The sequence below is a fragment of the Lolium rigidum genome, chromosome 5, assembly GCF_022539505.1.
Source record: "Lolium rigidum isolate FL_2022 chromosome 5, APGP_CSIRO_Lrig_0.1, whole genome shotgun sequence".
Lineage (NCBI taxonomy): Eukaryota > Viridiplantae > Streptophyta > Magnoliopsida > Poales > Poaceae > Lolium > Lolium rigidum.
Window position 1 is genome coordinate 119,721,825 of NC_061512.1, and position 16,461 is coordinate 119,738,285.

Consider the following 16,461-nt stretch of genomic DNA (forward strand, 5'->3'; position numbering starts at 1 on the left):
CACAACTACTGATCCGTTCGAGGAGAATACAGAGAGAGGGAGAGGGGGAGGGAGAGAGGGAGAGAGAGATATATATATATACATATAGTGGAGGAGACAAACAGACATTGGTTACATTTGTAGTGGACTACTGTTCTGGAATCACGACTGGGCTTCTGATTATCAGTTTAATGTTCGGTTATGTGGAGAAGTGAAGACCGAGGAGAACGTGCTTCAGATTGATATCGTTTGGTTTCTTAAACCAGAAGGAGAAGATAAATGCTAGCTGCATTCCGCGGCTGTACGTAGTGAGCCGCGACCAATCAGGAAGAAAGAAATTTAATGGGCGGCATGCTAGAAGTTCCCTGTGGTTTGATGAACATCACGACATGTCTAGACCGAAAATACTCCTAAAAAACACATGCAAATTAGTGAAAAATGTTAGCTGAGATCGCATGATGATGTGGATAGGCTGCATGTCAAGAGAAATAAGTTAGTGGGGATGAATTTCTTAGTTATATAGGATGCGTATCACTACTATCGAGATCTAACAGAAATAAGCCATTCTTTTCAGGTGCTCGACCATAAAAGATATTATTCATAAAAATAGAACAACCATTATTCTCAGACTTGAATGAATAACCGTCTTTCATTAAAAAAGATCCAGATATAATGTTCATGCTCAACGCGGGTACAACATAACAATTATTTAGGCTTAAAACTAATCCCGAAGGTAGATGTAGAGGAAGTGTGCCGACATCGATCACATCGACTTTGGATCTGTTTCCAACGTGCATCGTCACTTCATCTTTCAGTAGTCTTCGTTTATTCTTTAGTTCCTGTTTCGAGTTACATATATGAGCAACTGAACCAGTATCAAATACCCAGGTACTAGAACGAGAACCAGTGAGATAAACATCTATAACATGTATATCAGATATACCTTCTTTCTTCTTCTTGACAAGGCCGCTCTTCAGATCAGCCGGATACTTGGAGCAATTACGCTTCCAGTGTCCCTTCTCCTTGCAAGTAATAGCACTCAAGCATCGGGCTTAGGGCCGTTCTTAGGTTTCACAGGAGGCGTGGCAGCTTTCTTGCCACCCTTCTTGAATTTTCCCTTAGACTTGCCCTGTTTCTTGAAACTGGTGGTCTTGTTGACCATCAACACTTGGTGCTCTTTCTTGATCTCAATCTCAGCAGCTTTTAGCATACCAAAGAGTTCAGGTAACTCCTTGTTCATGTTCTGCATATTGTAGTTCATCACAAAGTTCTTGTAACTTGGTGGCAGTGATTGAAGGACACGATTAATCCCCAGCCTATTAGGAATCACTATTCCCAAGTCACTGAGTTTCTTCGCATGCCCGGTCATGGCGAGCATGTGCTCACTAACGGAGCTGCCTTCTTCCATCATACAGCTGAAGAAATGTTTCGATGCTTCATAGCATTCCATGGCCGCATGAGTCTCAAAAATAGCTTTCACCTCTTTCATCAACTCATGAGGATCGTGATGCTCAAAATGTTTTTGAAGATCGGATTCCAAACTGCACAGGATGGCACACTGAACTTGAGAGTACCGAGTTTTCCGAGTCTCGTAAACAGCTTTTACTTCATCGGTTTTAGTTTCTGCAGGAGGGTCACCTAGCGGTGCATCAAGCACATATTGCAGATTTCCGCCAGAGAGAAAGATCCTCACATGACGGAACCAGTCGGTGAAGTTGCTACCGTTGCTCTTAAGTTTTTCTTTCTCTAGGAACTGGTTAAAATTGATTGGGGACGCCATCTCTACAACATATATTTGCAAAAGTTTGGACTAAGTTTATGACAAATTGAGTTCAAATTTTAATTCAACATAATTAAAAATCTAGGTGAACTCCCACTCAAAACAATATCCCTCGCATTGTCTTAGTGATCACACGAACGAAATCCACCGCACCTAAGTCCGATCATCACGAGACAAGGTGTGATTTCAATGGCGAACACTCAAAGTGTTCATCATATCAACCATATGATTCATGCTCTACCTTTTGGTATCACGTGTTCCGAGACCATGTCTGTACAAGCTAGGCTCGTCAAGGCCACCTTAGTATCCGCATGTGCAAAACTGTCTTGCACCCGTTGTATGCACTTGTTGATTCTATCACACCCGATCATCACGAGATGCTTCGAAACGACAAGTATTGGCAACGGTGTTACTAAGGATGAACACTTTATTATCTTGAGATTTTAGTGAGGGATCATCTTATAATGCTACCGTTGCGATCTAAGCAAAATAAGATGCATAAAAGGATTAACATCACATGCAGTTCATATGTGATATGATATGGCCCTTTTGTCTTTGCGCCTTTGATCTTCATCTCTTTGATCTTCATCTCCAAAGCATGGACATGATCTCCATCATCTTCGGGCATGATCTCCATCATCGTCGGCGTAGCGTCAAGGTCAATGGCGCCGTCTTCATGATTGTCCTCCATGTAGCAACTATTACAACTACTTTGAAATACTACTCAACATGAAATTTAAAGACAACCATAAGGCTCCTGCCGGTTGCCACAATACAATAATGATCATCTCATACATATTCATCATCACATTATGGCCATATCACATCACCAAACCATGCAAAAACAAGTTAGACGTCTCTAATTTGGTTTGCATATTTTACGTGGTTTAGGGTTTTCGAGAGAGATCTAATCTACCTACGAACATGAACCACAACGTTGATACTAATGTTGTCAATAGAAGAGTAAATTGAATCTTCACTATAGTAGGAGAGACAGACACCCGCAAAGCCTCTTATGCAATACAAGTTGCAAGTCGAACGAGGAACAAGTCTCATGAACGCGGTCATGTAAAGTTAGTCCGAGCCGCTTCATCCCACTATGCCACAAAGATGCAAAGTACTCAAACTAAAGATAACAAGAGCATCAACGCCCACAAAACCATTGTGTTCTACTCGTGCAACCATCTATGCATAGACACGGCTCGATACCACCGTAGGATAACGTTGCATAGAAAACAAAAAATTTCCTACCGCGAACACGCAATCCAAGCCAAGATGCAATCTAGAAGACGGTAGCAACGAGGGGATTATCGAGTCTCACCCTTGAAGAGATTCCAAAGCCTACAAGATGAGGCTCTTGTTGCTGCGGCAGACGTTCACTTGCCGCTTGCAAAAGCGCGTAGAAGATCTTGATCACGGCGCCACGAACGGGCAGCACCTCCGTACTCGGTCACACGTTCGGTTGTTGATGAAGACGACGTCCACCTCCCGTTCCAGCGGGCAGCGGAAGTAGTAGCTCCTCTTGAATCCGACAGCACGACGGCGTGGTGTCGGTGGCGGTGGAGAACTTCGGCGGAGCTTCGCTAAGCGTGCGGGAAGTGGAGGAGCGGGGCGGCTAGGGTTTGGGGAGAGGGGGCGCCGGCCATCTAGGGGGTGCGGCCACCTTGGTGGTTGTTGGGGTGGCCGGCCCCCTCCCCTTGGCCCCTCATTATATAGGTGGAAGCCCCAAGTGTTGGACTACAAGTCTCCGAATAAGACCCGAACCCAAAACCTTCCATGTGATAGGGAAACCTACCCAAGGTGGGAATCCCACTTGGGGTGGGATTCCCCCCTTCCATGTGGGGGGTTGGCCGGCCCCCATAGGGGGAGTCCACTTGGGACTCCTCCCCTTCTAGGGTTGGCCGGCCATGGAGGTGGAGTCCCGGAGGGACTCCACCTTCCTTGGTGGTTTCTTCCGGACTTTTCTAGAACCTTCTAGAACCTTCCATAGAACCTTCCGGATCATTTTAAATCTCATAAAATGACTTCCTATATATGAATCTTATTCTCCGGACCATTCCGGAACTCCTCGTGATGTCCGGGATCTCATCCGGGACTCCGAACAAATATTCGAACTCCATTCCATATTCAAGTTCTACCATTTCAACATCCAACTTTAAGTGTGTCACCCTACGGTTCGCAAACTATGCGGACATGGTTGAGTACTCACTCCGACCAATAACCAATAGCGGGATCTGGAGATCCATAATGGCTCCCACATATTCAACGATGACTTTAGTGATCGAATGAACCATTCACATACGATACCAATTCCCTTTGTCACGCGATATTTTACTTGTCCGAGGTTTGATCATCGGTATCACTTCATACCTTGTTCAACCTCGTCTCCTGACAAGTACTTGATACGTCTCCGACGTATCGATAATTTCTTATGTTCTATGCCATATTATTGATGATACCTACATGTTTTATGCACACTTTATGTCATATTCGTGCATTTTCTGGAACTAACCTATTAACAAGATGCCGAAGTGCCGCTGTCTTGTTTTCTCGCTGTTTTTGGTTTCGAAATCCTAGTAACGAAATATTCTCGGAATCGGACGAAATCAAGACCCGGGTTCCTATTTTCACCGGAAGCATCCGGAACACCCGGGAAGGACCGAGAGGGGGCACCGGGCCCCCGGACCATAGGCCGGCGCGGCCCGGGCCCCGGCCGCGCCGCCATATGGTGTGGCCACCCCTTCGACCCTCCCGCGCCGCCTCTTCGCCTACTTAAAGCCTCCGTCGCGAAACCCCTGATGCGAAAAACCACGATACGGAAAACCTTCCAGAGCCGCCGCCATCGCGAAGCCAAGATCTGGGGGACAGGAGTCTCTGTTCCGGCACCCTGACGGAGCGGGGAAGTGCCCCCGGAAGGCTTCTCCATCGACACCGCTGCCATCTCCACCGCCATCTTCATCACCGCTGCTGCTCCCATGAGGAGGGAGTAGTTCTCCATCGAGGCTCGGGGCTGTACCGGTAGCTATGTGGTTCATCTCTCTCCTATGTACTTCAATACAATAATCTCATGAGCTGCCTTACATGATTGAGATTCATATGATGATGCTTGTAATCTAGATGTCACTATGCTAGTCAAGTGAGTTTTACTTATGTGATCTCCGGAGACTCCTTGTCCCACGTGTGTAAAGGTGACAGTGTGTGCACCGTGTGGGTCTCTTAGGCTATATTTCACAGAATACTTATTCACGGTTGAATGGCATAGTGAGGTGCTTATTTATATCTCTTTATGATTGCAATGTGTTTGTATCACAATTTATCTATGTGCTACTCTAGCAATGTTATTAAAGTAGTTTTATTCCTCCTGCATGAGTGCAAAGGTGACAGTGTGTGCACCGTGTTAGTACTTGGTTTATGCTATGATCATGATCTCTTGTAGATTGCCAAGTTAACTATTGCTATGATAATATTGATGTGATCTATTCCTCCTACATATGCATGAAGGTGACAGTGTGCATGCTATGCTAGTACTTGGTTTAGTCTTTTGATCTATCTTACACTAAAGGTTACTAAAATATGAGCATTATTGTGGAGCTTGTTAACTCCGGCATTGAGGGTTCGTGTAATCCTACGCAATGTGTTCATCATCCAACAAGAGTGTAGAGTATGCATTTATCTATTCTCGTTATGTGATCAATGTTGAGAGTGTCCACTAGTGAAAGTCTAATCCCTAGGCCTTGTTCCTAAATATCGCTATCGCTGCTTGTTTACTTTTTACTGCGTTACTACTCGCTGCGTTACTACCTGTTGCGTTACTACTGCTTGTTTACTGTCCTGAGCAAAGCACTTTTCTGGTGCCGTTGCTAGTACTTATTCATACCACCTGTATTTCACTATCTCTTCGCCGAACTAGTGCACCTATTAGGTGTGTTGGGGACACAAGAGACTTCTTGCTTTGTGGTTGCAGGGTTGCATGAGAGGGATATCTTTGACCTCTTCCTCCCTGAGTTCGATAAACCTTGGGTGATCCACTTAAGGGAAACTTGCTGCTGTTCTACAAACCTCTGCTCTTGGAGGCCCAACACTGTCTACAAGAATAGAAGCTCCCGTAGACATCAGTACTCTTTACTCGTACCGTGGTATGTGGTCTCTTATGAACTTATTCATATGCTTGCAAGACATTAGACGACATTCCACCGAGAGGGCCCAGAGTATATCTATCCGTCATCGGGATGGACAAATCCCACTGTTGATCCATATGCCTCAACTCATACTTCCCGAATACTTAATCCCACTTTTATAACCACCCATTTACGCAGTGGCGTTTGGTGTAATCGAAGTACCTTTCCGGTATAAGTGATTTACATGATCTCATGTAGGGGTGGACTAACGAGCTGATCGGATCATTAAGGCTCGGCTCGTTAAGCTCGTGATCGTTAAGGCTCGAATCGTTAAGCTCGTTAAGAATAACGAGCTGAAATCATTGTTTGGCTCGACTCGTTATGTTCTTGCGAGCGCTCGCGAGCAGCTCGTTTAGGATCGTTAAGGAGGCAATGGAAAACAAACATGTGTGCATTGCCTAGTAAGGAAGAGAGGAAGCATAGGTTTTTAGATCCTAATGTAGGAGTTTCAAGCATGGTTAAAGAACACTATTTTGTTTGGTCCCTTCCTGCCAAATATTTGAGATAACTAAAGTGACTTGCAGTAAAAACTGGTGAAACCTAGCTTGTTACCGATCTTAACGAGTAGCTCACGAACATAGTCGGCTCGATTGTTTAGCTCGTTAACCTTAACAAGCAAAAACTAATGCTCAGCTCGGCTCATTAACAAAACGAGCCGAGATCAAACGAGTCGAGCAAACGAGCACTCATTTAACTCGCGGATCTTCGAGCTTTTTGTCCAGCCCTAATCTCATGGTCATAAGGACTAGGTAACTATGTATCGAAAGCTTATAGCAAATAACTTAATGACGTGATCTTATGCTACGCTTAAATAGGTGTGTCCATTACATCATTCATATAATGACATAACCTTGTTATTAATAACATCTAATGTTCATGATTATGAAACTAATCATCCATTAATCAACAAGCTAGTTAAGAGGCATACTAGGAACTCTTTGTTGTTTACATATCACACATGTACTAATGTTTCGGTTAATACAATTATAGCATGACATATAAACATTTATCATAAACATAAAGATATATAATAACCACTTTTATTATTGCCTCTTGGGCATATCTCCTTCAGACACCACACTGCGCCAGTAGGGCTACCGCCAGCGCGTCCGCGGCGACCCGGCGCGCGTCCCAGTGCACTTCCCGCAGGCGGCCTGCATGGCGCCGGTGGCGCCGACGCTACAGAGGCCACCGGAGAAGACCACGATGTCCGGAAGCTTGCGCACCGGATCGTCGTCTTCCATCGTGCGCACGCGCTCGGCCGCGCCCACGCCTCCTTCCGGAGGCGTCGTCATCCACGACGAGGCGAGGCGCGCGTCCTCTGCTCCGGCCCATCGGACGACGGGGTCGGGCCACCGCCCCCGCGTCAAGAAGGAGGACGCTGCGGCCTCGCCACCACTTCCGCCGGCGAAGAAGAAATGGTGGGAGAAGGAAGCCGAGGCGCATACGGTCCTCCGTGGCGATGGCGACGAAGAGGAGTTCCCCGCCCTACAGTTCATGGTCGGCCGCTCCGTCGACGAAGACTACTGGCACATTACGCTGGACCCGTGGCAAGCGGCGGTGTGGTCCGCTAGGGACCACGGCGCCAACTACATCGACCTCGCCGGACCATCGGTCCTGCCGGCGCCAAAGGAGGAGAAGGCCAACGAGGAGGAGGCCGACGAGGACGACAGCTGGTCATTTGGGCCATCCAGCGACGGCGGCGACCTGGACTTCTGCGCCTTCGACTCCCAGCGCCGCTAGGTGTTTTTTTAGTTTTTTTAGTTCAAATTCACGTTAAATTTGTACAATTTTTGTTCAAACTTCATATGAATATCGTTTTCAAAATTTGAATTTAACTTTCTAAATCTATCGGGGCCGCCGGTCTGGGGGCGCCGGTATGGGAGCAGCATCCCCAGATAGAGGATGCAGTGTCGGTGTCCCCCATACGGACGTGTCGGCGCCTCTGCCGGTGACTATTTGAGGGCATCGGTGGAGATTTTCTAAGAGCATCTCCAATAGTCACGCTAAATTTTGCACTATAAAAGCACTTTGCACCACGCTCCATCCATATTTCGCGCGTGAGGCCATATCACCTCCAACAGAAGCTCTAAATTTTGGAGCTGTAAAACTGGGTAGTTGTTCCTGCGCGCGATTTGTACCGCGCGCTCTTTCCGGCGTGGTAGATATAATGCACGAGATAATACTTTTACCCGCGCTCTATTTTACAGCACCGGTTGCAGCACCTGTTGGAGCATCAATTTACGCCTCCCACACGCTAAACTAGTCGCTTTTTTTTTTTTGGATAGAACGCCAGTTACATCACCTGTTGGAGATGCTCTAAATAATGTGTGTGTGCAAGGGTGTACATTCCGACCTAAATATCAAATAATTAGGATCAAGCATGTTTGAAACGTTCCACTAGGAACAGTGTAATGTTGCACGTAGAATAGCAAAAGACATGGAGAAAAGCTCAGTACACTACATCAGGATCCGATGGGAAACAAAACATCGAACCGGTTAGCGGCCGTCCATCTGTATTGCATCGCATGGCTCTCAAGCGGATTGATTCTCACGAAAAAATAAGGAAAAACTGGTCTGCTATCCCCGCACAACTAATGACTACGTGTATCCGAAAATTCAGCTCTTGATTTATCACACGGGTTCTCGCCAAATCGATCTCCCGGACGAGCTGACTCTCTGCTCCCCTCCCCCCGCCATGGCACCATGCACTCCTCCCCCACCTTACCACGCTCAGACCTATGCCTCCAATTGGATCGAGCTTTGCGTCTACCCTCATGCCGTTCATCTGTGGTGAATCGTCGTCGGAGAATCCATGATTGCCACCGGCTAGCACAATAGATTGGGAGGCGGCTTAGCCCAAGGCCGACCAGGCTACACTCTCTCTCCTCGATGGATCAGCGGCGGGCTCAAGGTTGCTTCCACTAGTCCATCCGCCGTCCCGATCCCTTCATCAACAACGACACCAATCCATAAAAGGTAATTTCGTGTCACCTAGATCCAAATCTGCTCATACCTTCTCCACTTTTGAAGTTTAAATCCATGTAACCCTTACTGATTAATCTCCTAAATTAAGTATTTCAGTATCGACTATGCTCCATCCATGTCGCTATAATAATCTATTGAAGGGCCAGGCGCCCAAAGCACGGCCACCATCTGCAGTAGCAGGACCACCATCTCAATGAAGCGCCTTCACCATCTTAAGGAAGCAAGGCCACAATCAACTGGTGGCCGGCGTCTAAAGGAAGCATGTTCACAATTTGAAGGAAGCACATTCACCATTTGAAGGAAGCACTACCGACGCAAGACCACCATCGCATGAATGCTTAGTAAATTATCCAATCGATGGTAGCAAATATTTATTATTTTCAAGCAACAATAGAAATTCTTGTGAAGCATGCGTAAGCAGGAGAGTAAAAATAATTTCATTATGGATGGAAACAAATTAATATTACGTTGGAAGCAGTACTATGGTCGATGGTAGCAATACCACGTTGCTTTTTGGAAACAAAAAAGAAAAGTTCGCGTGAGGTGAGACACAATTTCCATTACCTTATGTTACAAACTAGTACTCTCAGTTATAGAAATAACAACCTCGTTAAGCTCCAGTATCGTCTAGCTCATCTCCCGTGCGCCGCATCTTGTGTTTCCTCATCATCTTCTCCAACGCGAACTTGGCATATCCATTTGAAGCATGGTGTCGGGGCGTGTTGCGCTCCATCGGCCTCATGTGGTGGCTCAATCGACCACTGCCTGTGTTGCCTCACCACCTGAAACACAACCTTGCCCCATGATCATATTGGTGAGCGTTGGGGCTTTGACATGTTGGTCCAAGTGGTGAGCATGCATGGCGGTGGCTGTGCGGCAGAGGTCTCTCCCATACCTTCGTTGAGTTTTCCATGGTCTCGACATTGGGCTCCTCCACGCAGCTCTGCGACAGTTCTCATCTTGAGGAAATCCTCAACTTAATGGCCACGTTCTGCAGCTGTGCGGAAGCACTGAGGAATTAAGAAGGAAGCTATGATGCCGAGTAGTTGAAGCGAAACATGATTACCAAGGGAAGCATATTTGCATGCATTTAAACTCTCTACTTGAAGAGCCATTTTCAATTTCTTTGGGAGCTATTCACTATTTCATTAGAATCAATGGTTATTTTATTGTTGATGGAAACAATTATTTTGTTGGAAGCATTACTGTGGTTTATAGAAAACATATTTATTTGTGGTAAGCATTTTTCTGGTTGGGAAACAATATTCTAGTGCAATATAAAATATTCTAGTGGTTTATAGAAAACATATTTATTTGTGGAAGTATTTCTCTAGATGGGAAACAATATTCTAGTGCAATAAAATATCTGACATTTGACATTTTTTGGTTACATTCTACGGAGTAGCATATCCACGGAGGAAGCATTTCACACGGAGAAGCAAAATTTTCAGTGGACGGGAACACGATTTTTCTATGGAAATATTTTCTTTGCGGGTAATTAGTTTCTCTAAAAATATGATATCACATAGAAATAAAATTCTTCCATACCGAAGCAAATTCAGTAACATCCAAATCAAATTTGTATAGCACTGAAAGCAAAAAAATGTTTTCTTAGGAAGCAAACTACATGTGGCACATAAGCGCATTAACATTAATTAGTTTCCTGAATTTCTGGCAAAATATCGTGAATGAATAAAGCTTAACAGAAACAATTATGGAAATAAAAATAATTAGAAGGATATACATACTGTACATTGTAGGTACGTTTCTCTCCACAAAACCACCACGAATACTACATGATCCATCCAACTGATTCCGGAAACTGAGGGATTGGACGTGATCCTTGGGGGTAGTTATTAGGAAGCAAATCAAGGAAATTAATTACCCCTGGTGCATGCCCTCACTCCTCATCTATTAAATCTATTAAATCTAGGGCGACGCTAGGCGTCGGTCGCCCGGCGCGGGAAGCAAAGATCGGTCGTAGCGAACCCGTCCGATGCCAATCCTGTGGCTGAAAAGTGAACCATGCGTGGATGCCTGACCCACGTGGGGGAGCCCACTCCCTGCTGCATGCATGTCGCTCTATCACATCAGCTTGCTTTCCGATGGGCATCGGTGTGTATCCTGGTGTCTCATTGCTCACATAGGTGGAGTTCACCACAAAAGGCTGCTGAACTTTTATTGTTGTTGTCACATGAGCTACCTATCAAGTGTACACACAAAACCTGCATATACTATTGTAGCTACTTTCAGTTCTACATGGGAAAAAATTATACTCCCTCCGTAGATAAATAAGAGAAATAAATGAGTCAACTTTGTCTAGATATGGTTGTATCTTCATGCGTTTTTAATGTGTCGATACATCCGTATCTAAAAAATTGAGTTACTTATCTTTAGAAAATGAGAGTATATATTGTTAAACCGCTTAAGTAATAAAAAAGTAGCACTGCAGAAAATTAGCACTACAGATTGATTTACAATAAAAATCACCAGCAATACCAATAAAAATTATAAATGATTACAATAAAAAACCAGGTGTTTGAAAATATACGAAACTGGTTAAGCAATAACTTGTTGATGCAAATTTATCTACAACAAAAATCAGCAGGTGTTCCAACAAAAAATCAGATAGGTTTACAACATTTCAAAATATCACAGGGCAAACAACTTTTTGCAAGCTCATAGAAAACAACATCTTATGTCTACTTTCACAACAAACATCATACACATTTGTTACATTTTGAAGTCAGTTCTACAACATCAAAAAATCTAAGGGAGAAAACTTGTAGCAAACACCTAAATACATTACAACATCTTGTGTATGTATTCACAACAAAAAGGTTATGTGTTTTTTACAATTCTAAGACATGTATACAACATTTCGAAAATTCACGAAAAACTTGGATGTAACATCATCCACGATGGATTGGAGATCTCATCGGTTCGGCATTGCCGACCTCAAATCCAGCTCATCGGAGCCTATTGGTTCGGTTTCAGATGGTAGTCACAACAAAACAATCCATCAGTGGTAGTTGTCCCTTGAAGCATCGGTGCTTGCAGTCGGCGGCTTTGTAAGATCAGCAGCGGCGATGTACCGACCTTGCAATGTCATCGCTGGCCTTTAAAACATCGACGCCGATTTGCACCAACCAAGTTTAGCGGCGAACTAGCGTGCATGATACGCTGCATTAACTTGTAGCCAAACAAACTGCCATGCAAGAACAAGCCTTAACAAGTTAAGAAGTACTACCTCTATTCTTTTTTTAATACCTGCTGCTAGCGTTGATTAATTGGAACCAGGGGTAGTAGTTGTGTGTGCGCATAGCAAATGATGCACATGCAAGTAGTGTATGCATGACAGCATGAGTAGCAGCAAGAGTTGGTGTTGCATGCACTGGTCCCAATGTCTGGTTATTCCATGCAATGGTCGAGTGTAGTGGTGATGTATGCATTTTTTACAAACGCGGAAAAGACTTGGTAGAGGTCTACGAGCTTCGCGGAGAGAAAAGCTGGCCGTTAAACCCGAATGATTAAAGCGCGTAGTAGTTTCTGTCCGGAAGAGTAGGCGCGCGTGTACGGACCGTACGACCGATCGCTGGGCGTGATCGGTCGACTGATGTGAAGCGTTTTCCTTAAATCTAAGGCTGTACAGAAGTCCCATCGTACGACAGTTGAGGGGTCCGATAAAACGCTAGGATCGGCATCCGATCCCTAGTGGTGCCTGAAACAAAGCCCAACACAGGCTAAAAACAACACGCATCAATCACTTCTTTAAACACCTTCCACGGTAAGGTCTAATCTGCAGGAGCCGACATACTCTGGTGCGTACAAGTATTTTCAAACGGTACAGTGTTGCGTTATGCTATAAATGAGGAGAAATTGAGGCAGTGTTTTTTGCCTATAGATGTCTAAGCGATTTTGGAAATACCATTGAGTCATAGGAGGCAAGAGGATTTTTGGTCTTGGCACTACGATCGGAAGGGCGTGTTCTCGGTCCGCACGGCGTATAACATGCTATAGTTGCAACCAGAGACGGACGAGAGGCATGGCTGGATCAGCGAGCGTCTAGCTCGAATGGAGAACAAATTCAGCAAGATTGGTGCTCACTTTGGAAGACCCAAGTCCCTTTCAAGGTGAAGATTTTCTTGTGGAGGCTAGCAAAATAATCCATCCTAACAAATGCTTTACGGCACAAACGGCATATGGTAGATAGTAGTGTCTGTCAGTTCTGTGGAGCTCATGACTCCTGGAAGCATGCGCTGATGGACTGCTCCATGTCTAGGTGTGTTTGGGCCTTAGTGGAAGAACATATCACCGAACATATGCAAAATACGAATGATGGAGACCCTCGATCTTGGCTGGCAACCATGGACTTTGGGCAAGGAAGATCAGGTGAAGGTTTTTGTCACATTGTGGGCGATCTAGAATGCTCGTCAAAAGGCCATCCATGAGAAAGTATATCAGAGCCCATTATCTGTTCACTTCTTTGTGGATAATTTTATCGCCGACCTCAAGCGAGGTGAGGAGATGGGGAGGCAGCGGCAACCGACGTCTTCTGCACAAGCAGAAGCAGCTTGGATCCCGCCTCCGGGCGGTGTAACCAAGATAAATGTGGATACCGCGGTTGGAAAGAACTCTGGGAGTGGCACGGTGGCTGCCGTTGCCAGGATCCGGCGTATTTCAGGGCCATCGGCCGTGGTATTTCATGGGCAAACGACAGCCGAGACGCTCGAGGTACTATCCTACAGAGAGGCAATTGCTTTGGCAAGGGACCTGGATGTTCGGCGGACAAAAGTGGCGACTGACTGTCGTTCTGCCATGAAGGACGAAGATCGAATAAAGATGCCCATTCGATCGTTGGCTAGAAGTGTAGTTTATAATGATCTTGGTCGTAGTCACTACAGGAATGGGCCTAGACGCCGACGGCCAAACCCTACGCCGAGGGCATTTTATCGGGGCCGTCGGCGTACGGCCTCGCCAGGGCAGCGCCGGAAGCCGACCGTCGGCGTCTAGGTACCGTCGGCGTATAGGCTCCTACGCCGAGGGCCGCCGTCGGCGTCTACCTGGCCCTCGGCGTAGAGGTCTCCATCACCTCCCCTCGCACCCGCACCGTCACCGCCCTCTCACGGCGTCAGATAGACGCCGAGGGCTACCCTCGGCATAGGGCATGGCCACCCTATGCCGACGGCTGATACGTCTCCAACGTATCGATAATTTCTTGTGTTTCATGCCACATTATTGATGTTATCTACATGTTTTATGCACACTTTATGTCATATTCGTGCATTTTCTGGAACTAACCTATTAACAAGATGCCGAAGTGCCGGTTCTGTTTTCTGCTGTTTTTGGTTTCGAAATCCTAGTAACGAAATATTCTCGGAATCGGACGAAATCAACGCCAAAGTTCCTATTTTCATCGGAAGCATCCAGAACACCCGGGAAGGACCAGAGGGGGGCCACAGGGCCACCAAACCCTAGGCTGGCGCGGCCAGAGGGGGGGCCGCGCCGCCCTATGGTGTGGCTCCCCTGTCAGCCCTCCTGTGCCACCTCTTCGCCTATATAAAGCCCCTGGATCAGAAAACCCGATACCAATTGACGAAACCCACGAAACCCGCCGAGCCGCCGCCATCGCGAAGCCAAGATCCGGGGGACAGGATCTCTGCTCCGGCACCCTGCCGGAGCGGGGAAGTGCCCCGGAAGGCTTCTCCATCGACACCGCTGCCATCTCCACCGACATCTTCATCACCGCTGCTTGCTCCCATGAGGAGGGAGTAGTTCTCCATCGAGGCTCGGGGCTGTACCGGTAGCTATGTGGTTCATCTCTCTCCTATGTAGTTCAATACAATAATCTCATGAGCTGCCTTACATGATTGAGATTCATATGATGATGCTTGTAATCTAGATGTCATTATGCTAGTCAAGTGGGTTTTACTTATGTGATCTCCGGAGACTCCTCGTCCCACGTGTGTAAAGGTGACAAGTGTGTGCACCGTGTGGGTCTCTTAGGCTAGATTTCACAGAATACTTACTCATTGAATGGCATAGTGAGGTGCTTATTTATATCTCTTTAAGATTGCAGCATGTTGTATCACAATTTATCCATGTGCTACTCTAGTGATTTGTTATTAAAGTAGTTTATTCCTCCTGCATGTGTGCAAAGGTGATAGTGCGTGCACCGTGTTAGTACTTGGTTTATGCTATGATCATGATCTCTTGTTGATTATGGAGTTAACTATTGCTATGATAATATTGATGTGATCTATTCCTCCTACATATGCATGAAGGTGACAGCGTGCATGCTATGCTAGTACTTGGTTTAGTAGCGTTGATCTATCTTACACTAAAGGTTACTTAAACATGAGCATTATTGTGGAGCTTGTTAACTCCGGCATTGAGGGTTCGTGTAATCCTACGCAATGTGTTCATCATCCAACAAAAGTGTAGAGTATGCATTTATCTGTTCTGTTATGTGATCGATGTTGAGAGTGTCCACTAGTGAAAGTCTATTCCCTAGGCCTTGTTCCTAAATACCGCTGAGTTACTACTCGCTTGTTTACTACTGCTAGCGTTACTACTGCTTGAGTTACTACCGCTTGTTTACTTGTTTCTTGCGTTACTACTATCGTTGCAATACCACCACCATCAACTACACGCCAAGCACTTTTCCGGCACCGTTGCTACTGCTCATACTTATTTATACCACCTGTATTTCACTATCTCTTCGCCGAACTAGTGCACCTATTAGGTGTGTTGGGGACACAAGAGACTTCTTGCTTTGTGGTTGCAGGGTTGCATGAGAGGGATATCTTTGACCTCTTCCTCCCCGAGTTCGATAAACCTTGGGTATCCACTTAAGGGAAACTTGCTGCTGTTCTACAAACCTCTGCTCTTGGAGGCCCAACACTGTCTACAAGAATAGAAGCTCCCGTAGACATCAAGCACTTTTCCGGCGCCGTTGCCGGGGAGGAAAGGTAAAAGGCTCTCATACTACGGTCTCGGGTAAAGTATTTTTCTCGGCGCCGTCGTGTGTGTGCTCAAAGCTATTTCCTTTAGATCCTGCAATTGCATCTTGTTGTTTCTTGTTTACACTAGTTTGGCATAATGTACAAGAGTGAGCTTCTTATTCTATTTCCTGATTTAAAACATGGATTGTTTGATGCGAAAATTAAAAAACCTATGAAATCTTCTTTGCATGCTGGTAGTAATATTAGTATGAACGCTTTGAACACCATTGTTGATAATGATATAGAAAGTTCTAAGCTTGGGGAAGCTGGTTTTCATGATATTTTTAGTCCCCCAAGCATTGAGGAGAAAATTTTCTTTGATGATACTTTGCCTCCTATTTATGATGATTATAATGATAGTGGTCTTTTGGTGCCACCTACTATGGAGAGTGAATTTGATTATGATTACAATATGCCTCCTACACTTGATGAGAATAATAATGATAGCTACTTTGTTGAATTTGCTCCCACTACAACTAATAAAACTGATTATGCTTATGTTGGGAGTAGTAATAATTTTGTGCATGAGACT